The sequence below is a fragment of the Peromyscus leucopus genome, chromosome 11 (genome assembly GCF_004664715.2).
Source record: "Peromyscus leucopus breed LL Stock chromosome 11, UCI_PerLeu_2.1, whole genome shotgun sequence".
Lineage (NCBI taxonomy): Eukaryota > Metazoa > Chordata > Mammalia > Rodentia > Cricetidae > Peromyscus > Peromyscus leucopus.
In genome coordinates this window covers 54,749,519-54,777,494 of record NC_051072.1, presented here as the reverse complement: position 1 = coordinate 54,777,494, position 27,976 = coordinate 54,749,519, and the positions used below count along the sequence as shown (strand labels likewise).

The window sequence follows — 27,976 nt, the reverse complement described above, 5'->3', positions numbered from 1 at the left end:
TTATTATCTATACACAGTGTTCTGCTTGCCTGCATCTACCTGAACACCAGAAGAGGGCGCCAGATCTCATTACCGATGGTGTGAGCCACCCTGTGGGTTGCTGGGAATTGAACTCAGGACCTCTGGAAGAGCAGCCAGTGCTCTTAACCTCCGAGCCACCTCTCCAGCCCCTGATGCTGCGTTCTTATGGGAAGTTTCTGTCAGGTGTGTTCCCCAGCACTTAGGAGGGAACACTGCTTTCACGACCATCTCTGGCTTCTTCTAGAATGCCTTCTCCAGGCATCCCAGTCTGGGAGGGTCTGCCCAGATCCTTGTGATTAATGACCCGTTGTCCTCCTCTGTGAACTTTATCTCCTTGATCTCATTTGTCCCCCTACCCCACCCCCATGTCACCTGACACTCTTCACCAGTTCACTGGTTCCTCGATTAACTCTCTTTGACACTTTCATCCAATGATAAGGATATCATGTATCTCCTTTAAAAGCCTTTTCACCGTGTGCTCTTTTTACTGCCCAGAGTGATTTCGTATTAACATTCATTACTCGCTGCCTTTGTCTGGAAGTTCCACGGAGCGGCCGTGGATGGAGTTTGCCTGTTACGTCTATCGAAACAAGACTGGGTGGGGTGCCTGTCACTTTGGGAGGCAAAAACCAAAACAAACACTGCCAACCTGTTTCCATTGTCAGCTTATCTGGAATCTGAAGTGGTGAGTGGGGAATTTAAAGTAGCTATGGAGTTTTTCTTTTGTATATTTTTTTATTTAATGAAGTTTTATTTTTCCAAATGTACAGCCGATTGAACCTGCTCATGCATCTTCGCCAGCAGCTGGGGCATCTCCACCGTTTGTGTTTCTGGTGTAAATTACTTGGGCTCTGTGCTTTGAAACCAGCTTGATAACCAAAGAATGGCAAATCTTCAGTCTCTCAGAGACCAGAGCTGGAGTAATAAGCTTAGAGTTGGAAACTTCCTTATAGAGATTGTCATATGTAGCTTTGTCAAACGGGACCAGATTGTTGAGCTTGTCCTGAACTTTGCCTCTGGACCACTTCTTCTTTTTGGCCTTTCTACCAGCCTTATCTACTGGGTCTTTGTCTTTTTAGTCGACTTTCCGGCATCTATCTTCTTCTCGACATCCCTGGGCGGCATGATGAAGGTTGGTGACGGAGAGTGGTGATGACCACTGCAGCCTCCCTAAAACGTCGGGAAAAAAAGCTAGAGTTTTTCATTGTTTAGTCTCATCAGAGAAAGCCATCCTGGGAAGATGGATTTTTCTTAGTGAATTTTGATTGACATGACTGGGCTTTCTGTCTGGAGGGAAGGGACACCATGGCTAGTGAAGGGACATTCTGGGATAAAAATGAAAGTGTGAGGTGGAAACCAATCGGATGGAGAGAATCAAAGACACAACAAAAACATATGGCATATTTTAATATCTGTGTGTGTGTGTGTGTGTGTGTGTGTGTGTGTATGTGTGTGTGTGTGTGTGTGTGTGTGTGTTGCACGCCATAGGGTTTCTGGGAGTACAGATGTGTTCAATGATGTCTAGCTTTTAGCCAGATTGTGACTTAATTTTAAATGTCCTTCATTCATGTGTCAGAATGGCGAAAGAAATTTATGAGAGAGGGTGCCCTGGAGCCGTGGGTGTGATTGATACCTGAGACAGGCCTGGCCTGTCATGGGGCTGTTCCCTTGTTATACCTGTAGTCGGGCAGCCTGATGGAGCAGACATCAGCGACTTCCAAGGGAGATTGTTGCATGAAGTATTTGTTCAGCTGCATAGCCAAATGCCAGACTGGAGCAGTCTACTCTGTGATGATTCACGTCCCCGGCAACAGCCAGATTTCCCCAGGGTCTGTGTTTGCTCATGGCAGGCAGGCCACATGGAAATGCCCCCTTCAGGACACCAAGGTACCGTTTACTGGACTGTTCCATTAGTGCTGTTTAAGGACTAACAATCCTAATGCGGTGAGTGGGATTTAATTACTGACTTTTTGAGCCACCAGGGAGCCGTTTAGTAATTACTGCTTCATTGTCATTTAATAAATTTCACTCTTGTACATTAAATAGCACTGAGCAATAATTCACTGCCTCGTCCCCAGTGGCATAAATAAGTTAAAGCTTCTTGTAGAGATGTGCCTGGGAGACCAGATGGCCACTTACTCATTGATAGAGTAAAGGTGCAATTTAATCTTTGGGATCAGAGGACCCCAAACCTTTGGATTTCATAAAGCAGTTTAACAAAATGCCCATAAACTGACAAAGGGGTTGTTGACTTCATTTTGTCATTGTGACACCCTTCGTTTAACTGCTTCCCCTATGTTAGAAATATAGTTTACACCCTAATAGCATGATTTGTATGTCTAGATTTAGGAGTTCACATGACATACACAGACTTTAGTAGGCTGGACAATTTCTTCTTAGGGAAGGGAGGGAAATATCTCATTGTCTTCTCTGATGAAGCAAAATTTAACAAATGACTTTTCAGGCACTGTGTATGTGTGTGTGTGTGTGTGTGTGTGTGTGTGTGTGTGTGTGTGCATGTGAGTGTATGTGTGCATGTGTAGAGTATGTACATTTATATGCATGCTTGTGTAATCATGCATGTGTGTGTGCATGTGGAAGCCACAGTTTGACTCTCTCTCCATCTTATTTTTTGAGGCAGGGTTGTGCCTTGAGCTCACTGGTCCAGCCAGTCTAGCTGGCCAGCAAGGGATCATTAGGCATGTGTTTGTACAGGTTAATTTAGTATCATGTTAGACTGCAAGACTGTAAATACATTGCTCAGAGGTAAAGTTAAGTTCATCCTGCTTGGAAATTCACCACATCTTTAATCCTAGCAGTTTAGTGAGATGGTTTAGGTTGGAGGGATTTAGAGCATCACTAAATGCAGGGTATAGTCAACATGAAGGATGAAGGGAACACCTCCTGAGTGGTGCTGATGCAGAGCTGTGCACTGTCTTCTCCCCTGGGATGCAGCTGCCTTTGTTTTATTGCCAGTCTTCTTGAGCTCAGAACAACAGGTATCACCCCAGTTTTCAGAGTGTGAGTGTGAAGCTGTATTGAGTACCAGTTTCCTTGAATTCATAGGAACCCATTTATAGTCTCTTGTAACTTTCCATTCGGTTGTTTTACATCTGGTTGTTTTACTGGGCATCTTACAACTTGAACAACAGTGGACTGTGGCCGTTTCCGCCATTGGTTTTGATGCTATGTCTCTGTAGGAATGAATGCTTCGTCCTTTTAGGTGGTGGGTGAAACGTCTGCCTGTAGAATACCTGCCTGTGATTTGCCATGCCATACGTCCGCATTAACCACATTCTGCTCATTCTGAACAGCTCAGTTAGTGTTTCATATTTTATATGTCATAGTGTGCTTAACCCACCCCCCCTCTTTGAACTCTTTCCAGATGGAGGCTGTCATAACATCTATAGGCCAGGTGCTTTCCCCATCCCCCTTTGGGGACCCCTTCCTGGGACTATACTTCTCCAGAGAGCAGTCTGATAAAGGGCGTGGACTCCTCTGTGGCGTTGGTTCCCTCTGCTGCCTTGTGTTTTCTTCAGAGAGTGAGGAAGAAAAAAACATCTGGAAGGAAAACTAATTGTCTTTGAGGCTTGCAACCTTTTACTGGTAAGAAGACAGGGGGGTTTTAGATCTCGGAATCAAGATTATGTTTGCTGTGGGCTAATCAATCATTTAAGCAGTTCAGTGTAGTGGTTAAAAGCCCAGGCTGTGGAGTTCAAATCCATTATTAAATGCCCCTGAGCCTCAGTTTCCATCATGGCAAGATGCATGTGCTGCCACGTTCTGTGGGTGGTTCTGAGGTTTAAATAAGATAATGTGCTTCTAGGAATCGATTGATGGGCCTGGAGTCCAGCTCTTAGTCAGATCTCATAAACTGGAGCTGAGAGGTTTGTGCTGGCCCGGGGCCCATGGCACCAGGCCTCGGAGTTTGGCTTTGTATAGGGTTGGCAGCTCTATTCCTCATTAAGTCCTCTCGGTGTGTCCGCTGAATTTTGGGTCCGAGTTGCTCTGCCCGGGACAAGTTCTCAGGCTTGTTAGTGAATTAATACTGACAGTTAAGGGTCTTTATGCATCGGGCAGATTCCCCTGCAGAGAAGTTCTTTTCCTTTAAGAACAAAGAACTAAGGATGAAATCTAGTAAGAGTGTCAGCCCGGTCTGTGTAGCAAGCACACACCACACTCTCTTGACACCGGGTTGTTTTATTTGGGTAAAACAAAATGGAGGCTTGAAGCCAGGTGGTGGTGATGACACACACCTTTAATCCCAGCACTCAGGAGGCAGAGGCAGGTGGATCTCAGAGTTTGAGGCCAGCCTGGTCTACAGAGTGAGTTCTGGGGCAGCCAGGGCTACACAGAGAAACCCTGTCTGGAAGACAAAAATGAAAGAAAAAAAGGCTTGAGAAGTTTGTTTATGTCAGCCATGTTGTTTCCTTAGCTTGAATAAAATGTTTCCAGGAGGAGCCAGGGAGCTTTCTAGGGTCAAGAGACTTATTGATCCTCCAGAGGACCTGGGTTCAGTTCCCAGCACCCATGAAGGTGGCTCACAACTGCCTGGAACTCCAGGCCGATCTGGCGCCCTCTTCTGGCCCCCAGGCACACCTTCACACAAGCAGCACACGCTCACACAGATACACAGTCTATACATAAATATGAAATCAAGACAGACCTACAAATGGTCTCTACAGAAGATGCTAGGCATGAATCTTCAGTGGCGTAGGCTTTGCAAATGCTGCAGGTTTTTGTTTGCTGGTAACAGAAATCTGAGGACCAGATAATTCTGAAAAGCCAAAGAAGACTCAGTTCCTCTCCCTCACTGGCAACACTGTCCCGTGTCACCGTAGGTGTGTGTGTCTACACCAGTGATTTGGTGCTCCTCCTCAGAGTACAAGTCAGATGTATCTTCCTCTTCTGGAAACTTCAGTGGACCTTCGTAAATACAGCATCCCATTTCATGAGCATTGGGGAGCAAAAAGTCTCAAGTCATGTCTGTCCTTTCCTGCACTCACATGGATAGTATTTATTTTGTTTTATGTGTGATGTGTGCCTGCCTGCGTGTGTGAAAGTGCACCACATATATCCCTTGTATCTGTGTCAGCCAGAAGAGGGCGTCCCACCCCCTGGAGCCGGAGTGGCACCTGTTTTGAACCATCATGGAGGTGCTGGGAATCTAACCTGAGTCATCTGCAAATATAACCAGTGCTCTTAACTACTCATCCATCTCTCAGGCCTCAATAGTAACACATTTTAAGAACCAATTTTTAATTTTTTGGCTTTAGGGAGAGTTTCTCCATATCCCTTTTTCTGTACACGTTGAGGTCTAGCCGTGGTGCTTACGATTGTTGGACAGTGTTTAAGACTACAGGTGTGTTTCCATGGACAGATGAACTTATGATCAAGTGACTTTCCCACGGGAAGACGGAAGGCTGGAGTGAGCATTTCTCTCAACCTCTACCCCACAGCTCCTCTAGCTTCTCTTCCCTCCCAGCCGGTTAGCTATTGGCTTGATGAGCATTGGCTTGATGAGCATTGGCTTGATGAGAATTGGCTTGATGAGAATGCGGCAAACATGGGTTCTTGTCTTTGGTCCAGCCCTTCTGGATACGCGTGAAGAGGTGGAAGGATTTTCTCCTCTTCTAGTGCTGCTAGGGGTTGTGCAGGTTTGTTACACGTTTCATGGTCTTACTAGATGTAGTCTGGACTTGTTTACTGTGAAATATATATATCTTGCATTGAAAGATTTCCCCTACCCGTAGGAACCTTCACCATCATAAATTCGCATTGTTAGGGAGGACCGATGCCGGGTGGGGGATTCTGTCAATGCTCTATGACTCTAAATTCTTGGTGTCATCTGCCCTGAGATCTGCCTTGTCATCTGTGTTTTTTGTGGACATGGCAGAGTCATCTCAGCTCGGTCCATCTCCAGGCATGTCACATCACCTCTTGAAGAGAAGATGTTTATTGTGTCCTCTCACAGAGAAGTCAGGGGTCTGGGTTTTAATCATTCTCTGTGAGACTTCTTTTCTCCTTACATACTTAGACCAAATGGTCGGAGTGGTTTACTTCATTGTGTGTTTGCAGTTTCTCCTCTGAGGTCTCCCTGCCTGCTGATCTCAGACTCTAGTGCCCCCTTGGCCCATGAGGTCATTTTGGATGCAGACTTGGAACAAAAGACCAGCTTGCTGGTCAAGTATTGGGTGGACTTAACTGTGATTTCCTTTTACTTTCTAGGGTTTTCCAAGTTTGAGTTGACTTTTTTTTTTTTTAAAATGGCTAATTTGAGTTCACACACAGGCCAGAATAAAACGTTGGCCTGGTCATCCACTATTTTTGTTCCATTGTGGAAAATGTTTTCTCAGCCAGAGCATGTGATTTAGTTAGCAGCTTCCTACACTGGTAACCTCTCTGGCAGGGTAAGTGAATTGGTAGTGGCGGATAGTTATTTGCCTCCTTGAAACCTTAGGATTTGAAGTCTGAAAGTCAGCAAGGAGAGGAATTATCTTTTGACCCAGATTGTCCCCCAAGCCTGTCCTCAAATGGAGAGCTTTTGATTGGCCCTTGAGCTGAAGTTTTGCTGTGTATGTGGCCTGGGAGGATAATATGACTTGTTACAAGTCATGTTTGATCATTTAACAAGAATGTGTGTGTATGATTTCGTTTGTCTGTTTGTATTTAAAAGATTCAAGGTGGAAAATGATTTAGGAATTTAGTAGGTACCACAGTGTCAACTGGAGTCGGTCATAGTAATCTTCCCACATGAGTGGATGGCCACCCCCTGCTTCCCTGGGGTGGCTGAGGACTGCGTGGTTTGTACCTTCTTCATCTGAGTGAAAGTGGCGGTGCAGAGACCACAGTTCATGATTTCTGTGGTCATCCATAGATTTCTTTTGGACAGAAGTTTTGCTCAAGACAGTTATTTTATCTGGTCTCTTCTGGTTCCCAAGAGAACTCTTGAAATCGCCAATAATTGGTAGACAGTTTGAAAAGCCTTGGGTCTTAGGGGGAAGGAAGCTTTTGTAATGGCTGAGATCATTACACATGCAGACAGTTATGTCCCATTGTGGCCACTTTCCTCTTTCACGTCATTTCCTGTGCCAGCCACAACCACGCCAAGTCCCAAGGCTAGGCAGGAGCCTTGATCTTGATAGTCATTGAATCTCTGAACCTACAAGCAGGGCCTGTGAGGAGGCATGGTAGTCTTATGATAAAATTCTACCTGGCTTTTATTTTCTTTTTGAGATGGTATCTCACTATGTTGCAGAGGTTGGCTTCAAACTCCTGAGCCTCTGGTAACCCTCTTGCCTCCTCCTCTTGAATAGCTGGGACTATTTATGTGTACTGTTGTAACCTCTGGTCACATGGTATAGGATTCCTGGTCTTAGACAATATTTGTTCCATAAGACTAAGTCAGGATGACCTCAAGGGATCCATGTGTTTATCAACATTATTCACAAGTTGCCTTCCATTGTTATTTAGCTTGTGGTTGTCAAGGTCTAGTGAGTAACTCCCTCATTAGTAAGCTGGGCATCCTGGAAGATGATTCATTGTGTTTGGGATGAGTGGCTGGAATGTCGGTGGTGTCTGTATGTTGTTAACAAGGTTGCCTGGTGATATGAATGCATCTTGAGCCTAGGGCGACTGAATTCCTCCCCACACTGCTAGTGTTCAGAGCCCATGCTGCTGTTCACCTAAATCCCTTCCTCTGTGACACCACAGCGCGCATTTGCTAAGAGGTCAGTAAGTCAATCGCCCTCGATTTCCCTGCCTTTACCTCCCAGCTTCTCCTCTCCTGTGTACTTCTAGGAAAGGAGAACGGGGTGGAGGAGGAAAAATGATTTCCAGAGGTTTCTTCTTCCCCAGGCCCCTTGCCCCTGCCTCCTCTGACCCACTGCAAATGTTAACATACTGTGGGGGCATTCTATTTGATGATTCGCTCGGGTCCATTGTGCCCACATTTTTTTTGGAAAAAGAAAAGGACAAGATTTAGATTTTTATCCAATATAGTGTTCCCATCCCTGTAAGGAAACAGGGGGGAGATGTGGCATCCTGAGGTTGTCTGGGCAGTGCAAGGCCACTTTGGGATTAGGATTACTCTCCCTGCCTGCTTCTCCTCAGGCCCATTTGCCCTTGATCTCTGGGGTGGGTGCTGGATCATCTGTGAGTTTCCCAAATTCCATGGATGATTGCCATATGTAAACAATGGCCAAGTTGTTGGCAGTTCATTCACAAAATTATTGTTTGTGTGTCCAAGATTCATTTGTGGTTTACTTAGCTAATGATTATGAATTAAATTCTCTTGTACACGGTTAAATTTGTTTCATATGAATTGACAGGCTGTAGATCACAGACAACTTAGGCTCACTTAATCCTTGTCATTTAACAAGAAAACAACCAACTTGAGAATAGAACCGTCAACATTGTTTTAAGAGGAAGAACTCGCAGTTGCTGGGCTCTGTGTATTAGAAATGATGCCTGCCCAGCATCATTTACCTTCTGAGGTCTTCTTTCAACTGCTGCATTGCTACATAGGCTCAGGGATTATGGGAAGGAGGGGGGGTCTTTGAACAGCTTTCGATTGGCATGTGACACTTATATGCAGTCAGAGTTGGAATGACTGGAGAAGAGTCACATAGATTGTCTAAGAAAGGTACATCAGGTTCCCCATGTCTCATGTGGTTGTACGGCATGTGTATTTGTGAGTGGCTTCTTACTTTCTAAAGTAGCCTGAGTTGGATGGCTCATGTTTCCCTGCAAGCTCCATCATCCTTCAGAATCAGAACCTTCTCCGTCTTTCTTGAGAAGTAATCTATAGCTGCACAGATGCCAAATTCAATTTCAAATGACTCCTGCCTGGCTTTTACTGGAGTCCTGATGGTGTTTTGAAAGGAGAAGTGTATGATCAGATGTCATTGATCATTTATCGTAACTTCTATAATCCATTTCTTCAGTTTGGAACAGCCATAGAGGACTGCTTTTTCTGTGTTTTTTAACTGATGAAGGAACGCTTCAACTTTGTGTCTGATACAATCAGGAACAAATTTACTTTAAATCGACAAATAAAAGAAATATCGTTCACTGTCACTATTGTGTCTTTAAGGGCCCTTTCTTCGAGACTCCTCTTTGCCAGAACTGCTCATGGTTGTTCCTTCTTTGGCTTTTCCTTGCCACGCATTCCCTCCAAAGAGAGGCAATCAGAAAGAGAAAGAATGGCCTGGATTTCCCCGGGTACCATCCTGAACAGTCAGGAGTTTGTCTTGTTGCCTGTTGTCATGGGGACCTCTTCCCTAAAGATGGAGAGGGTTTACAGACAGAAGTCTGTCCACTTGCCTTGTTAGGGTTGCTTCAAGCACTAGTCAACTGCACTTGACCTGGTGCCTTAGATTCGGGCCAGAAGGTGACTCACGGTTTCAGGTGTTTGGTTTGTGTTGTTGTGGTTGAAGCATTCTGTAGGGAACATGAAGAGCCTATTGTAAAAATACAGTCCATCTCCAGGCAGGAGAATCCCTGTGTCCTGACTGGAGGCTGGCTGTCGGCTCATGACTTTTCCCCTCTGCCTTAGATCCTGGTTTGAAGTGGATCTGGAAAATGTTCATCGGTTCATGTTTAGATGGTGTTGCTAATTATTTGTATATTTTGAATGGGAATTCAAAAGATACCTGGTAGGAAGTTTTTTTCCCCCAGGTCTGAGAGAGAATGGTTGTTGGCAAGGGCGATAGGTTAGGAGGCCCTTCACCCTGCTCTGTGCTGAGGGAAAGGAAAGAGCCCGGAGCCAGACCCCACTCAGGAGGCTGAGCTCATCAGCTGGCTTTTCTCTGCAGTTTAGATGTGACATGCAATTTATATTCTTACGTTGGAGGCTGCCCATTCTATATGTGATTTAGTAATTTTGGAATGTTTGGCTCTCTAGAATCACACAGACTCTTGTAAAATGTCAGGTTTTTATATTGTCTTTAACTTTTGCACTGTGTTTTTAAGTGAAACATTCTGCTAACTTGTAAATATGTCCCCTTTGTCCTTCGTGGGTCTTGTTCTTACACATCCCAGGAGAGCACTTGAACTGTGGAATTCCTTCCCAGTGAAGAGGAAGACTGTTCAGGATTTGCTGGGCCTCTTTGAACTAACACTGTTTAAACCAGTTGCCATTATTGTGTTATTATAGAATTTTGGTTAATTTGTTGGATGGCAATTATGTACCAGGGTGAATAATAGCTTCTATTTATGTGTATGAGTCAGAAGGGGTTTTATTGGTTTATGCCCGGGTGCGTGCATGCGTGCATCAATGCAGGACCGAGGTAGACATCAGCTGTTTTCCTCACTCTTTTACCTCCTTATTTTTGGCAGCTGGGTCTCTCACTGAACCTGGAACTCACTGATTCGGTTAGACTGGCTGGCACATGAATTCCAGCAATCCTCCTGGCTCTGCCTCCCTAGAGTTGGATTGTAAGTGCACCCCACTGCACCTGGCCTTTGTGTAGGTGCTGGGGATCCATTTGGGTGCGTGGCAAGCACTGGGCTGAGCCATCCTCCCTTCCCAGTTGTGTCTTATTTTCATGAATACACTGCACAGGACAGCCACACGATACAATGAAGAACTAAAGCTTCATCTGATGGCCTTGTAGTTAGTAAGTGGCTGTCTGAGCCCGAGTCCCTCTGATTTGCAGGACATCTCTACAGAACTATACTGTCCCTCCTTAGGGGGCAGAGTTCAACTGCTCCAGAGAGCTGAAGGTCTCCATCACCCCATGGATGTCTAGTGCTGTATAAATATCCATTCTCTCAGAGAAGCAGGGTTACACAATTGTCAAGAGCGGGGCTTCCAAGTGTCTGGCTCTCACACTGACGAGTTCTGAAGCATGGGGCAACTTTCTTTAACTCTTTTATGTCTGGCCATCTCATCGGTGGGTGAGATCGTGCCTGTGGATGTCAGGTTTTGGTGACTTCCTGTCACCACAGTTATTAGATGGTGCATGATAAACTCTTTGCAAGCATTAGCTGATTTTGTAGACTTCCTTGGAAAGGAATAGGGATGAGATCCACTATCTTCTTACTTCCCTGGGCCACGTGCCTTGCATCCGCCTGTGGAATGGGAAGGATTTGGACACAGCTGTGATCAGTGTTAGAGGGTAAGCCTTTGAGGACCCTAGTCCAGCTTTTATGTTTTCTACTCTGGGCCGTGCACGGAACTCCTGATTTCTACCGCACACACTTGTGTGTTCGTCTCGGGTTCTCTTTCTTCTGCAGGTGTTGCTGCACACACACACACACACACACACACACACACACACACACCCTCACCCCCTGCCTTCACCTGTACCATATGTACCACAAAGACATCACTGCTCATTCAAACATTGATTTAATATCCTAGACCATTGCCCATATGTTTCAACTGGTGTGACCACCCTGGTATGTTATGAATTGTGGAGGCAAGGACCAAGTCTGCGGGCCTCGTAGAGTGTTTTTTAAAAAGACACCTTTAATCATGAACATTAAATGGGGGTGCATGAAAGGTACCTGAGGAAAACAGCTGGTGCCTGTCACACCCCAGGCTCAGTCTTGAAAGTATAGATGGAAAACAGCCACAGGAAGCTGAAGGGACTTGGCGCTTACCCCTTCCTACTTCCTGTTCCCTAATTCTGGGGCCCTGGAAGTCTCGCTCCTTGTCGTACTACAGTAGTGGATTTTTTTTTTAATTTTCATGAGGAAGATAGGTGAGTTCAGCCTCCTTGACGACCACTGCACTCCCCTCAGAAGAACTTGCTGTGAGGAACAGTGGACATCCCCTTCAGTGCCCATGAGACTGTCTGCCTGGTGGGGACCCAGCATGGCTGTCCAATGATGTGCCCCAACTGGCAAGCTGCAGCAGCTGAGATTATCTGTCGGTTACCAAAACCAGGTGTGGACACTACCTGCTGTCTGTTCTTCCTCCCCTCTGCCCTCCCTCTTCCCCTCCCCCTCTTCCGTCCTCTGTCTCATTACGGAGCCCAGACTTGATTTGAACTCCAGATCCTCCCGTCTGAGCCTGCCAAGGGCTGGGACGGTTTTCATTTCCAGTGGTGGTAAAGGACACACAACATGTAAGCCAGCACCCTAACGTTTGAGGTGTGTGGTCCAGAACTTGCGGTAGATGAAAGAGTGAAGAGAACGGACGGTGTTTTAAAAGAGCTCCCGGAGCACACACAGGGAAACGTGGGTGGAGACGGAAGACCTAAGAGCTCTGCTTCCCCCACGAGGTGGAGACCTTAAGCAGTTTATTCTAAGCAGCAGACATGACATGGGGCGACCAGCCTGGGTTGGCGCTAACTCTTGGCTGTCCTCACGAGGGAGAGATTGCCTCAGCAGCTCTTCTGCAGAGCGCTCTCCTTCTGTGTCTCTGAGCGGGATGCTGTCTCCTTTGCTTGAACTGTCGGGAAAGAATCTCTTGCCATCTTTGGGAATTTCTAGACTCTTCCACAGTCCCGCCACTGGGATTCTGCTACCATGCATCTCACTGTCCTTTGGCCTGTAACTGCGGGTCGGTGTTGCGTGTTGAAAAGAATATTGCATTACTTGCTAATACACTAGTATGCCTGCTGGACCACGGTGAAAAGATCACCAAAGTGGTCTGAAGGGAAAGCATGGCTTCTGAGCTGCTTTCCAGATGCTGTGTGGGTGTGCCCTTCACAGCTGTCTTGTGTGGGCTCTCTGTCTTGGGTTCACGTATGAGTCAGCTCTCGACCCACCAGCCATGGTTCATGCCAGTGGTGTGTGCCCAACAGAACTGTAAGAAAATGTGATGCCTATGCCCGCTGCCTTCTGTTCCGACTGTGTTCCGCACATGCCTTGAATTTGCTTTCGCTGTCTCAACTAACAAGTTTCCTTTTCGCTCCAAGTCCTCAGATGCAAGGCTTCCCATTGGCGTCTTATCTTGCACAATACTCATTTTTAACAAGCCTAATTATTTCAGAGGCACATCTTGTTTAATAATCACCAGAAAGCCAGTCCCCCTAAGAGCAGGAAGGCAGCGGTGGAGATGTTAGGGACCGTAGGGCAAACAGGATTGCAAGCGTTTGCTTTGCCCTGGCCTTTTTATTAGTTGTTTGAACTTTCCTTTGTCTTTCCATTTCTACCCCGGCCACACTGCCTTGCCTTTCCCAGATGATTTGATTGAAAAGCAATGGCAAACTGTGGCTTGTCTTTTCTACTAGGACCTTCACAGATAGTTTATTCCCAAACGTAAACATCTTAGTGAGCCTTCTGTTTGGTGACTCATTAGTTTGATGAGGAAAATGTCCTAATAAAGATAAAGAAACTGTAAACGGTTTCAAAAGCTGCAGAGGGAAGAATGTCGGGGCACTTGAGGTCAACCCCTTCCCCTGTTCTTTGGATTTCGTTTGGTGTTTGCTCATGGGAACAGACAGATCGGTCTCAGGGGTGAGCTGTGTCTTGTTCTCTTCCAAGCTTAACCTACGATTCATGGATACTTTGTTTCCCGAGTTTCTTTCCATATAGGCAGAGGCCGCCTAGGAGATTTCACAGAAATAACCATCAGATTTCCCTCTCCCTCCACAAGTGAGTACATCACATGTGTCCCAAGGTTGGCAATGAGGATGGTTTGATTTTTCTCAGAAGTGTCCCAAACCCACAGATGTAAAGGGTCAACTATGGTTAAATAGAATCAGAGGCTTTCACACCCGGGAACTCTCTAGGCTATAAGCCTGTGGTTACATAGGCAGAATCGGTATTTTCCACTGGTACGAAAATCTCTTCTCACTAGTGGGATTTTGTGTTGCTCTTCAGAGTTTTGCTAAAGCTAAATGTTCCAGTGTGCTTGACCCAACTGCTTCCAGACTTGGTTAGAGCTTGTCAAGTAGGAAACAGCCATTCAAACGTAGCTTTCATTGCAGCCTATCTTTCAAAGTATTGCCCCCCCCCCCTTTTGGTTGTTGTTACTGGCTGGGTCTTGCTGAACTGGGGAAAGATAAAGAAGGCACACAGAGAGTCATAGTGAGCCACTACTTTGCATAATGATGCAAGAATGTGTCATAGGAGACATAACAAGTTGTTTCATAATGATAAAAGTGTATTTCAGTTAAATAGATGTCTGATGTCAGCCACTAATGAAACGCTGCCCTTTTTTTTGGAGACAAGGTTTCTCTGTATAATAGCGTTGGCTGTCCTGGAACTCGCTCTGTAAACCAAACTGGCCTCGAACTCACAGAGATCCGCCTGCCTCTGCCTCCCAAGTACTGGGATTAAAGGCGTGCGCCGCCACTGCACGACCCAAAAGGCTCTTTCTAAGATGTATAGTCTTGCCTATAATATAGATCATATTCTGAAGCAACATTCTATACAAGGTCCAGATGGAATTCTGGGCCCCTTTAACTTGCAGTAACTGGCAGATGAGCCTGTCCTCAGGGCAGCAGGAATGGTCTCGCAGCAGCTATCTTAAGGCATTCATACATGCATGCGGTCAGCTAATGGTCTTGTGTGTCCTGCCCGGGACACAGGAGGTGAGCCAGCACATGGGGTGTTGGTAGAGACAGGCCAGTGTGCTCAGAGTCTGCAGAGGTTGGGAACAGAGAGGAGCCTATCCATCTGTTCATGCCAGGGCAGGTTAAAGAGGGCCAGGACAGAGGTCAAGAAGACACCATCCAAACTGAGCCATGGCTGAGTCAGTCCATATCTGTTTTGGAACCACACACCTATGTAAATTAGTGGACTTTCTAGCTTTGTGGTGAAACTTGAATTCCCTCCACTTCTTAACTAGAAGCTGATTGTGGTGAGAGCCAAGTCTGAGTCACTCAGACTGACTCCAAGTTCTGGCGGCCACCTAATAAATAGCCACTTGACCTCCCTGAACACTTGCGTAAAAAAGACAATAAGGTCTCCCACATGTGGCTGATGGGAATACTTGGGATAGGTAACCACATTTATCTAACGCCCCTCCCCCTTTCTTTAGCATACTAAAGGTGAAAGGCTTGAAAGTCGAGGGACACATTTTGGAAAGTAACCTCTTGAAAACACAAGAAGCCAGAGTTAACCGTGGATAATGGGAAGGCGCCCTCTGTTAACGGTGCCAGCATCATCTTAAAATGCTTTCTCCCCATTTGCTCACCCACACAAACTGTGTTGTTAGTTCATCCTCGCCTCATAGTTGAGAACTCCAAGGCTGCAGCGGCCGCATAGCTTTTATTAGGCGCGCCCGTGTGGCGCCTTAGCTTTTAACTGTAACAGTGGACCACAGCAGTGATGCCTCAGGTCCTTAGGCCTTCATCCTTGGGAGAACCCTGTCACCTGTTACCTTTGTTCCTCAGAAGGGAAGACAGGAGCTGGCTAGAGACTGAAGTAGAAATCTCAGGTGTCCAGAGATGTGAAATTACTTGCCTGGGTTACTAACTCAGTATGTGGTCAAGTTGGTCCTCAAACTTTTTCTCCATTGACTTGTGTTTATACAGATCAGAGATCCTTTTTTTTTTGAATGGTTTCTGCTAAAATTTGTTAATGAGAATCAGATACAAGGATGTTAGTTGTGTTGCTCAAAGTCCCAAGTCAGGCTAGTAGTAGCTGATCAGAAGGGCAGATGCAGCCCTGAGCCATTTAGCTCAATTCTGATAGCTCCAAGTGAGCTGGAAAAGGACCAAGGTCCTTTCTGGGCCCCTTGGAGCTGGGGTCTACTTTCACAGTTCCTCCTGAGGTTCTAGAACCACCAGGGGGAACATGAAGTGGCCAGGGCATCCTCACTTGCCTATGAAGCTCCTTTAAAGGTGGGCCGAGGAGGCCACGACTGCGAGGAAGATAATAGGATCTGTCCTGGCTCCTATTATAGGATGGTGAAGAGGTCCTGGGATGCCTTCTTCCTGGACTCTGTTATAGGATGGAGAAGAGGTCCTGGGATGCCTTCTTCCTGGAATCTGTTGTAGGATAGAGAAGAGGTCCTGGGATGCCTTCTTCCTGGACTCTGTTGTAGGATGGAGAAGAGGTCGTGGGATGCCTTCTTCAGCACTAGTTGGCTCCCTGGACATTGGAAGCTTAGCACAATTTTAGAGTGTGAGAGAGATGAGAAGCCAAGGTAAATATTGCCCAGTGGCCTCCTGGGATAATGTGGTTCCTGTAGTTGGGGTTGCCTGTGATTATACCTTGCCAGACAGCTGTCAGAGAAATTGATAAAATCCCCAAAGGCTGCAGAAGAGCCTGTGTGGAATTAAATTCCTACAATTACCTGCATTGGCTTACCTGTGGGCAAGAAACATTTTGGACTCAAGCCTGAGTCCCTCTGTTTTTTGGACCAGGAGTATGGAATACCCAGAGAGAAGTAAAGATCAGAGGTATTGGCCTTTTCTGTGGCTTTTTTTGTTGTTGTTGTTTCATTTATTCTTGGCCTACGGGCCCTTTAAAATGATGATGACATTCTTCCTGAATGGTTTGGTGGCATCGTCTGCCCTACTTAGTAAGAAGGATTTGATTGGCTTCTTTGCCAACAAGCATCGCCAGGCCAGCGGAAGGAAAGAAAGCAGGTCTTTGTGACCAACTTTAACTGACTGTGCGGCAGACATTTTATTTTAAATTGGTATATTGCTTGTGAAGTTCAAGGCTTTCAGGCTGGTCTCACTTTATATGTGCTTCTTAAAATTCTTATGTCAAGCACTTTAGATGACTATAAGAAAATACTTTCATTGCTCGTAATGAAGGTCAAGGTTGAACAGAGTGGTTGCCAGCATCCAGCGGTTGCTTATTACTGAAGCGACAGCTGCTAGGTTTCTTCCCACCAAAGATGAAAGAAATAAGTTTATTGAGTTTAAAAGCCACTGAGCTCCTGTTAGGCTGCAGGGGAAAAAAATTAAAAGAATATTCTAAGTGTTGGTGTATAACAAAAGAATGTTCCAGTTCTTTGTATTGAGATGCCCTTTTCCAGAGCATTCTGAATAACTGCTAGAAGGTATGATGTATGCCATGTGAATAAGAGCAGAACCTAAGTTGAATCGTGGGAGAGACTGATGATCACCCATAAAACCTGGAAGTTTCTGATGCTGTCCCTGCTATGTGACTGAATGTAATAGGGCTTTGTCATGTAACAGGCCTTTCGTGGACTCACCATTAGGGCACATGGGCCATGTTGAGTGGTCACACATGTCATCACAGACAGTTCTGAGGGTTGTGACTTTGTGATAACTGCCACACATGACAATGTTTACGTAGCCCTGGACATTCACTACTGTGTCTGTGAAATGAACATATTACTGCCCCGTGTGCTTCCGGAAGACCTGTTCAAATAACACTCCTCTGAAGGCAAGACAGCTTGGCGGTCCGGTGAGATGAGTCCAGCTGTCGTCAGTGTGTGTGGACTGCTCTGTCACCATGAAATCACATGTTAGAGTTACCCAGTGAGGTGGCCCGGTGGCCATCCCCATGTTAGACAAGACAAAAACTACCCTGCCTGAGGAAGACAGTGTGAAATGGAGGGTCACTGACCCACTGTGGGCCCTGGGTGCTGAGCTAGGTGTGATTCTATTCACACAGCAAAGTGGAGAAGTTGGTGCTTGTTAAACTCAAGAATGTGAACCACAGGATTGATGGTGTTCTTCATTCCCAGATCTTTTAAAGAGGTAAAGCGTTATGTGTAAAACGTGCCTTGTCTCTCCTTCCACATTACGCTCTGAGGTTCCTGGCCTTTTAGACCACTGCGAGGTGTGTGAACGTGAATTTTAATGCTGGTTGGTTGGTCAAGCTACTCCCTAACTCCCCCCCAGCCCGTAGTGTCTCTGCCTGTAAAAGAGCCTGTCTCAGAAGACTTTTCTGCCTGGTCCACTTGTGTAGTCGTGGTACCTAGTAAGAGATCAGTCCGTGCCCAGTGATGAAGAAGAGGAAGAAGAAGGGACTAGGTATGATGGTGAGTGATGCTGCGATGGTCTCCAGTGCTCTTGAGGTTTTCACCCTGGAAGGGTTTGCTTCCCTGAACTCACGGATGGCTGGGTGACTTCACAACTGAACATGCCCCCCCAAACTCCCCTCCTCCACACACTCTCTATAGCTTCCTGAGCTATAGTTTCCAGGAAGAACAGCTTTTGGGTCTCGCTTGTCACCTGTTTCCTATTTACTGTGCATACTCCAGTTTAAGCTTTCACGATTATTCTGCCCCCTCGAACAGTGGAAGTCCCTGGACCTGTGCTGACTCCATGGCTTCTGAAGGTCAGTGGCACCCCACAGCCTCTGTCTAGAGTGAGCCCTTTAAGTCATCCTTTAAAGATATATAAATGTGTGTGTGTGTGTGTGTGTGTGTGTGTGTGTGTGTGTGTGTGTATCTCCAGCAGAACCAAGCACTTAACATTTAAAAGTGTGTGTGTATGTGTGTGTGTGTGTGTGTGTGTGTCTGTCTGTCTGTCTGTCTGCAAATGTATGTGTGGATGCACGTATCATGCCAAGTGTGTGAAGATCAGAGGACAACTTGTGGTAGTCTCTCTTTCCACCACATGAGTCCTAGAGATCTAACGAAAGTTGTTAGGTGTGATGGCAATTGCCTTTACCAATGAGCTATCCTGTTGACCTCAAGTAGTAGTAGTTGTCGTTGTTATTTGATTGTTGTTCTCCACCTCCTCCACCTTCTCTTCCTCCTCCCCCTCTTCTCTTCTTCTTCCTCTTCTTCCTCCTCCTCCTCTTCTTCTTCCTTCTTTTTTCCTCTTCTTCCTACTTTTTTTCTTATTTGGTGGTGGGGGGCAGGATCTGACATATCCCAGGATGGCGTTAAACTTCGTACGTGCAGGAATGACCTTGAACTTCTGACCCTCCTGCCTCTACCTCCCAAGTGCTAGGCTGTAGGTTTTTGCCATGCCTGTTGATGTGGTGCTAGGAATTGAACCCCAGACTTCATGCTAAGCAAGCACTCTACCAACTGAACCTTAACAGAACCAAGTACTTTATGTCCCTCTCTGTCACTGGACCAGAGGCCATCACTCTGCCTTTCCTTGAAACAGGTAGAGAATGGCCCACTGAGTACTCAACCCCGAAGGCTCATCCTTCACTTGACAGTGGGTGGGATCTGCTTCCCAGCAAAGCTGTTGCTCTGTTTTCCTTTGTCTCCCTTGAGAAGTGATTGGTGCCGGCTAACTTTCTTCTTCCGGTACCTTGTATGGAGAACTGAGGGGGTGGGGGAATCTCAGGAGGCTTCTGTTAATTTAATTTTAATCAAAACTTTGTGAAAGCCACAAACCCTTCTCCCTGATTGCTCGTTGGAATTTAGAAATATCACTGAGTGGTAACACCAGATAACTTCATCCTGCACTAAGATTAAAGAGTTTATTTATCGTCTACAAGTAAAACTCTGTACAAGTCATTACCCCTTGGACAGTAGATGGCTTCGCTGTGGGAACCTGGCAACCCAGTCTTCAGAACCCACATAAAGATGGAAGGGGAGAACCAACTCCATAGTGCTGACCTCTGACCTCTCCATGTGCACTTCTCATCATGTGGACGTGAACACACACATAGTTAACATCAACGACAATAACATTTTAAAAGCCTGACTGGTTCAGCCGTGGCCCGAGGCTGGTGGTTTAATCTGTAGCACAGGGAAGGGGCTGTACTATAACAGCAAAACCACCAAACTTGCCTCAGTTTATAAGGCCATGGGATGGAGGTCATCAGTTTTCATCTTTCTCTTTTGCAGAATCAGATTCCCAAAGGTGGAGGAAGTAGGCAACCCTTTTGTGTGCCGTTTGAATTAAGCTTCCTGTTACATTGAGTATTCTTTCTCAGAAATGAATATGTGCCTCCCCCCCCACCCCCACCCCTGTTGTAGCTTCTAGGAGCAGGGGGTGGGGCTGAAGGCATGAGCCCAGTGGTGCTCATACATGTTGGTAGGTCACGTGTGACAGGACAGGTAATTGGGAGCAAGCCCGCTGCGGGGCACCCAGATATGCAGATGGAGAGGAATGGAGTGTAAGACGCTTTCGGGAGAAGTACACATCCATCTCTCTCCTTAATCTTTTGCCAGGGGAAAGCACACTTCCCCAGGCAGAAGCCCCTTTGAGAGAAGACTGGAGTGTTTGTCTCTGTGCCTGTCTCTTCCTTTTCCTCCATCCCTCCCTCCCTCCCTCCCTCCCTCCCTCCCTCCTCCCCTCCCTCCCTCCCTCCCTCCTCCCCTCCCTCCCTCCCTCCTCTCTCCCCCTCCTTCACTTCTCCCCTTCACACTCTCTCCCTCTCCACAGATGTATCTCAGCCCTTCCCAAACATGGTTAACTCCAACCATTTTAAAATGAAATTGAAAAGCAAAACAAAACTCTCCACAACAGAATATTTCCTCTGGCAAGGGAAGGAAGTTGTCAACTCAACTTCTTCCACGGTCCCCGGCGAGGAAAGCTAAGCCAGCCTCACTAGACTCTTATTGGAAGAATCCATCCTCATTCCTCCTTGCTTCCCCCCCCCCCAGTACGTTTCTTTTCTCTGTGCGAGTATACACACCCATGTGAAGGTCAGAGCCGTCTTTGGGAGCTTGTCCTGCCTTCTGCCTCACGAGAGGTACCCCTTCTGAGCTCTCCAGCCCCCACGTTTCTGAGGATGCTTCTATCTACAACCCCATCTCACCACAGGGGCACCGGGGTTACTGAAACATGCTATGCCATCCAGCTTTATGTGGGCACCAGGAATCTGAACTTGGTTCTTCATGCATGAGAGACAGAGAGAGAGAGATCCATTTATTCCTGTGATTGACATTTTGGTTTTGTCTATCAGAAAAAAATAAAATAAATGTGCTGGCATGTCCCGTCTTTGAATTGATTCTTTCTGCAGGTGAAATGCAGCAGGCCATGCCAGAGGAAGGGAGTATAATTAATACCTTTGTGAGTCTGTCCAAGTTCTGAGAAACTATTCGGACTCAGTGATGCTGGTGTTTGCCAGCTGAGGGCCAGCCAAGCCTTGTGCTTGTCTTTCCTTCCCAGAGGGCATGACAAGGAGAAGAGTTCAAAGAATGAAAAACAGAGAATTCATTAGGGTACCATTTGGGGGTCAGGTAAACATCGCTTTCGAGTTTCATTGAAAAATTCCAGAAGGCCGAGGGCAAGGACTCCGGAAGACTTGTTACTGGAGTGTAGCACAGTGGGAGTTCTTCTTTTTAAAAATGTCAGGAAATGCACTAGAATACCACTTGGGGAACTGCTAACCAAAGCCGAGAAGGATACTAAACCCAAGATTGCTTTCTTCATCTGAGAAGTAGGGAGGACGAGGACGAGCGCCTCCCTGGTGAGCAGAGTCCATTTGCTTTATTGCGCACTGGCCACTTTCCCTCCAGGAGCTGTGGTGGTGTTCACTGAGCTGGGGTTTAAATCCAGACAGCCCAGACCTGCCCTGGAGACAGCAGCATGCGTGTTCTTGGGAAGCCAGACACCTTCCGTGGCCCTGCCATTAAGGGTGTAGGCTGCCTTCTGGCTGTCCATTTGGGGGGTGTTTCATGCCTGGCTTCAGGAAACATCTCTTCCCTCAGTCAAGGGAGCCAGGGTTAGGATGATGCCGTTTCTCTGGAAAACATCTTCCAGGAACCATTTAGGTGCGTAGCTTCTGATACCACTGCACCCCGCTCCGTCTGGAGCTCTTATTTTTCCTTTGACTTTAAAAAGAAGTTGAAACAGTCCCCATTGACGTGGAAAGAAATGAAACCCCGGGTTAAGCAACTTGGGGAAATCGTGGAATTTCTGTCCTGGAGCTCTTCAAAGTAGGACATAAAAATTAGGTCACTTAAGTAAGTCTGCTTGGAGGGTGACCAGAACGGCCTTTTGCAGTGTTCCAAATGTATTAACCACTCAGGTTAGTATTCACGTATCACCAAAGAGGCGGAATAGTCAGTCGTTGGTTAACTTTAAATACTTGAGTTCTGCGCGTCTAGAAATGGCCGTGCCCTGTCTCCTGCCTTGGGTCGTGGTACTGCTTTTGATTATTGAGGGGTGAGTGGGAGGGAGAAAGTAAGGGGAGTTTTCATCTTAGAAAACGGCACGTGATCCCTTCAGAGGAGGCCATGAAGAGGACGCTTCGCTTATGGGATGGAGCACAAGGAAGCCACCAAAGAGCCACACGTCAGTGTCGGGACACTATCCGTGGAGGAACTGTTGCTGATCATCAGGATGTTTAGCTCTGTGTCACAGGGAGCTCTTCGCTCTAAAGAGTTAAGCAGATGATCTGGAACAAGCCTTTCAACTCAGCTGGCTCCAGTATGCGCCTAGAATGATAAAAATTGAAACGTCGCAGAAGAGCTTCTTTGAGGCATGCCAAACCACAGTGAACATAGTTCCTGGTGACTTGCTGAAATTCCCACTGTCCCCAGGGCCATTTCCGTCTCCTCCTGCAAATCTGCATCCTGCTCTACCTCCTACCACACAGTGGCCAGCCCATCTGCTTCCCTCCCACTGACCTTAAAGAGAAACTTCCAGGGCCTCTGAGCACTCACCAAAAACCATGTGGAGGCCTTCTTAGCAGTGGAAATGGAAAGCCATGGAGGTCCTCAGCAGAGAGGAGTCCAAATGGTAAAAGTCTCAGTTTTTATTTTTATGCTTGTGGGTAATTTTGAGAACTCTGACGGTTTCCCATGTTTGGGGGGGTAAAGGTTTTGGAATTTTATTTACATCTTTATTTTTAAGTCTTTTAAAATTTATTTTATCTTATGTGTATGAGTGTTTTGCCTGAATATATGTATGCCACCATATGAAGGCCTGGCACCCATAGAGGTCAAAAAGAGAGGGTTGGATGCCCTGGAACTGGAGTTACAGATGGTTGTGAGCTGTCGTGTGGGCGCTGGGAATGAAGCCCAGGTCCTCTACAAGAGCATCAAATGCTTCTAACCTCCGAGCCATGTCTCCAGCCCCTAGTCTATTATTTTTGAGATGAGACCTCTCTATGAACTCAAACTGGCCTGGGACTTCCCAACCTCCTGCCTCAGGCTCCTGAGAGGTGAGATCGCAGGTGTGAACCAGTCCACCCAGAAAGATTTAGGAGCTTACATTAGGAGGTAGAATGCTCACCTTGATTCTCTCTCTGGAAATGGCTCAGCTGATGGAGTTCGTGTGGAGGACTTTCTCAGGGACCTGCCTCTACTTGTTTATTTTTTGTGTTTATTTCTCTCTCTATGTTGCTGAGGTTGGTCTTGAACTCCCGGCCTTAGACAGCTCTTCTGTTCAGCCTCTGGAGTAGCTGAGACTATAGGCCTGTGTCTCTGGGCTCCACTTTCTCAGTCTTTTTTTTTTCTCAGGCAGGTAAAAATAAAGGCGAGAACTCTTGGGCTACAACATGTGGTTTCAGGGCTGGTTTCTTTCTTTAATTCAGCTTTTTAGAGCACACTCAATAAAATGAGGCCCTGAGTTGAGTTCCTTCTCCTTTGCAACTTCCGGTTTGTTTGAAGTGAGTTCCGCCATGTAGTGCTCTCACGGTGTTTGTTTACTTATGGCAGGGCCTTAATTGCTTGTGTGACCCTGATGTAGGAAACAAAGAAGGAGGCACCATTGTTTGCTTTGTTCTCAGGGCCCTCCTGCCCCAGCATTCCCAAGGCACAAGGGGTCCACCAGGCCCTGAGGGACCCGGCTTGTAATGTGATGCCAGGAACACAGAGTTAGGAGGGGCCCAGTGACTAGCTCAGCTGGGTTGGCTCTGTGGCATTTGTTGGGCTTGAGTCTCATTCTGGAGCCCAGGCTGGATTTGAATTCGTGATATTTCTGCCTCAGTTGTTCCAGTATGGGGATAACATGTGCACCATCATGCCCGGCCCACCGGGATGCTTTTGGTCACCTGGGTTCCCTGGACTGGAGTTTGCATCAGCCTCTCTCTGAGTGTGTTCTTGCTGTGAGGGCAGCTTTGGGTTACATGGAGAGCGCTGAGGTACTGAGGTGTGTGGTGATGGGGTGGTTGAGGACAGGCCCAGGTGTAGGGAGAATCGATCCATCCTACCACCAATGGCCTTGCCTCACTTAACAAATAGTCTGCTCTCTGAGCGGAAGGGTCTCTGAGCAAGATTTTGAAGCAGGGGCTTCAATGAAGCACCTGCAACCCTCTGGCATTGAAGAAGCCTGTGGAGAAAGAGGTTTAAAACAGGTGTAGCTTATTTACCATTGACTACAGCCGAATCTGCTGTAAGTCTGTAGCTATTAAAAAGATTTTTTTCTTAATAGGAAAAAGGTTGTGGCCTCTCACTCTGTTCTGTTGTTGTTGTTGTTGTTGTTGTTGTTGTTGGATGAGGAATGCATCAAAGACCTTGCTCAGGAACCTGCAGCCTGCTAACACATTTGGTCTGACAATGGAGGTGATCAGGCCAAACTCGGGGTTCAGCCACTGTGTGGGCTAGTCAGTTGGGTGGGTGGTGCTCTGTGGCCAGACTGTACTTATAACCCTGACCAGTCGCTTCTTACGTGTGCTGTGGGTTGGTCACAGGAGGGGTTAGAGAGAGCATGGAGGAATAATAGTCCAACTCAGCCTTTCTCCTCGGGACCACGGAGAGCCTTTGTCCTAGTAGAGGAGGGCTTGGCTTCTCACCTTGGTGTATGGGGGACCTATTTGACATCTCGATACTCACTGTCAGTGGGTCTCCTCCTTTTAAAGGCAAAACTTCATCCTCTGAGTTAGAACGGAGCCCAACTGTTTCAGTGAACAGTGCTCTACAGGTCTCGGTGTGGACATACACACACACACACACACACACACACACACACACCCCGTTCTGCTTTTACTTCACTATGTTTTGTTCTAGTTCCTCGGTTTGTTAAATGTCATTTTATAATTAAAATTAGAAACATTTGATTTTTTATTTGATAGCACACAATATTTAAAATTTTTAAAAATTATAATTAAATATTTAACATTTTTCTTTTTATTATTATTTTATTGTATATGTATGGGTGTTTTGCCTGCATACATTCTGTGCTCTCCATATATCCCTGGTGCCTATGGAGGCCAGAAGAGAGTGTCTGAGCCCCTGGAACTGGAGTTACAAACTGTTGTGAGCTGCCGTGTATGTGGTGGGAATTGAACCCAGGTCCTCTGGAAAGGCAGCCAGTGCATTTAACCCCTGAGCCGTCTCTCCAGCCCCAGCACACAGGAATTTTATGAAAATTGTTTGCCAGAAGGAGGGCACAAAAAGTATGCTCAGAATTACAATGCTTAAAATTCTGCGGGAGTGGATCTTTACTGCTAACTTGGGTAGTTCCTCTGTGACTGGGCAGAAATTGTAATTACTGTATGGGGCCCCAGCGGGGTTCCATCCTTCTCCGGGAATCACCTGGATTCAGTTATTTATATTACATTATATTATTTTTTTCTGTGAAATTAGCAAGGATGAGTACTCTGGGGTGAACTATTTCAGGCACTTTGTAAATGAGAAAAGTATTGGTGTCCTTTCTACCAAATGTGAACATTACAGAATTCTGAAGCTTGCCGATCTCCGGGCCTCTGCCCTCGCTGGCCCCCACCAGAACCAACTCCTAGACAGTCCTCAGTCAGCTGGAGAACTGACCATAAAAGTTAGGATTCCATTGCGTTAATTAGTTCAAGGGCAGTGGCTTCCAGAGTCTTTAACTGTGGATATTTTCTTCAGAAGTAGAAGTGGAATTCTAATCCTGGGAATGGGGGAGATGAAAGCAAACTGTGCTGGTTGTCCTCAGGAGCAGCTCTGCCTCCTCCTGTTCTTACTCAGCCAGACTCTGGTGCTGGCCACCGGAAGAGCCCGTCTACAGGCACCTGGGCGCTGGAGCAGCCTTGGTGCTGGCATGGACCAGCCTGACTGCTGTAAATGGGATCTCTGTTGTGTTGTCTGCTTCCCGTCACTGAGGCTGGCCGATTGCGGGGTATTGTTATTGTTGAGCTCTCTAGTCCGTTGCAAACTTAGAACCTTACCACCTCAGCCAACCGGCGCCTTTTCTGGCTTGAAACTTTTGCCCTGTACATTCAGCTCAGCCTCTGACTTTGGTTCCAGCACCACATCTGTCAATCATCTGTGCCAGGAAGGTTTTCTTCTAGACTTGATTTGTAATAACTCATGGTGGTTTCTGCTTTGTTCTGTTTCTGTTCGTGGTAGACATTCACGTTCATGGACTTTGTAGGAATGAGCATGTTCATTTTATAAAAGCCCATTTTGGGAACCCAAGTTCTGTCTGTTTTCATTTCCCCAACGAGTAATAAAAAGTAATACTGGATAATTTTATACTGTTAGTAACCTTGAGGTATTTAAGTTTTGAACCAACTAGAGTAACTCAGAGCTCTACAAAAGAAGAACACAGCCTTGGATAAATGGTATGTCCCCAGATGGTCATTGGGCGGCACTAAAAGTGTTCTACCTCACCACTGGGAGGTGTTCACATGTCCTGTAAGCAGTTGGTGAATGCTAGATACACGGAGTTATTTGTTCATTGTGGGAGCCCATTTTCAGGTCTCTCATGGCTTTACCCAGCAGGTCCGCATAGAGAGGATGATTAGGACCACGGGCCTGAGTGCAGGTGTCTGAGATGGTCTGCACTTGGCTGTGCTGGGGGAGGAGGTCTTTTGCTCCACTCCTTGGCATTTCTATAAATACCCTAGGGCAGAGACAGTCAGGGCTGGTTGGAATAGGTTCCAGGGCCTCTCAAGGCTATCCTGTATTTTCTAGCTGTTTATCTCCACACTCTAAATCCTTCTATCTAATATTTCCTGCTACTCCCACTCAAGAAAACTCTGGGGAACTGTGGGGTTGGTGGGTAGCCACCCCGCAGTTCATATACCCTGTAGACAGTTGGTGAATACTGGATACACAGAGTTAGTTGTTCACATATCCTGTAAACAGTTGGTGAACACTGGATAGAGTTATATGGCTAAGTCAGGAAGAGGTGAGAGGGAGCAGATTTTCACCCTCACCCTCTCCATCAGTGAACACATCTGTGAGACTGATACTGTTACTCTTTCTCATTATACAGTAGGCAGCTCTTGCCTTTCTTGCCTCGCCCATGTTCCCCCCGACCCCTGGCTCAAGTTACCTCTCACATGCTGACACATTTTCAGACAAAACTGCCTGTTCTAGACACTTTCCTAAGTTTTAGACCAGCTGCCCGCTGAAGGTCCCTTTAGCAACAAAACCACCAGGCTTCTACTGCCCCTCACCGTCACCTTATCTCTGGGTTTCCTGTCATCAGCCTATATACGTGCTTGTTAGTTGACGCTTACTGAGAACTTGGTCCTTCTCCTGTGCTCTTCCGGTTGTGTTGGAGTCATAAGTCACAGGGCAAGCACACAGAAAAGAGAGCATCTTGGTGGGGCTAGTGTTCCAGGAGATGGACAAGCCTCTGACCTGCGAGGTGTTATCTGTATGAGAATCCACCTGCCTAGACCACTGCTTAGCTCCAGCTCACTCTACTGTGTGGTGGCTGTGAGGCCGTGGTTGCAGCCTCCAGGGAGGACCAAGCAGCCAAGAGAGAAGATGTCAGAGACCCCGAGGGCCTGTGCTCTTTCGACTGGGGAGCGGGGCGGGAAAGGAGGTGACATTTGAATGGAAAGGGGAAATACGTAGGAATCTGGGTTTGTGGGATTCTGCTTCCGTATATGTGATTTTGGGAGAGTCACCCTCAACCTTTGTTGGTCTTACCTCATCCAGAACTGATTTGGGGTGAATTTTGTGGTGTTTGTTGGTACAGCTCATTAATGCTGGCCAAGAGATGGATGGATGGCCTGGACAGGGGGAGTCAGGCAAGGGCCCAGGGTGTGCCCAGAGTGCCCAAGCTCTATGTTACTGCACAGGGTGTGTCGTGAGGTCCATGAGGAGACCTAGGCAGGGCGCACATGGAAGAGGAAGTGCAGGCGGCCAGCACTAATGTGAGTCTCAAGAAGAGTTCCTCATCAGAGTTGGGACAGATGTAGAAGCAAAGCAGCCATGGAGGAAATGACCTGGACCCTCAAAACTCAGGTTGGGAGAAGACAGAGCTAGAGGTGAGTGGAGAGAAGAGGAAGGCCGTGCAACCCCGTGGCTTATGACAAGGGTTGAGTGAGC

The 27,976-nt window shown here is 46.7% G+C and overlaps 1 protein-coding gene and 1 pseudogene across 2 annotated transcripts in view; one reads left to right on the top strand and one right to left on the bottom strand.

The window, feature by feature from the left end:
- Positions 1-27,976, top strand: part of Lhfpl2 (LHFPL tetraspan subfamily member 2) — a 155,130-nt gene that overhangs the window by 31,691 nt on the left and 95,463 nt on the right. Inside the window, exon 1 of one of the 2 annotated variants that reach the window (XM_028871648.2) lies at positions 21,956-22,505. The exons of the other annotated variant lie outside the window; for it this stretch is intronic. The gene's annotated coding sequence lies outside the window, so the exon portion shown is untranslated. Of the gene's footprint in view, positions 1-21,955; positions 22,506-27,976 lie in introns of those variants that run through there. 2 annotated transcript variants of the gene reach the window in all.
- On the bottom strand, positions 804-1,252 carry LOC114694637 (annotated as a pseudogene).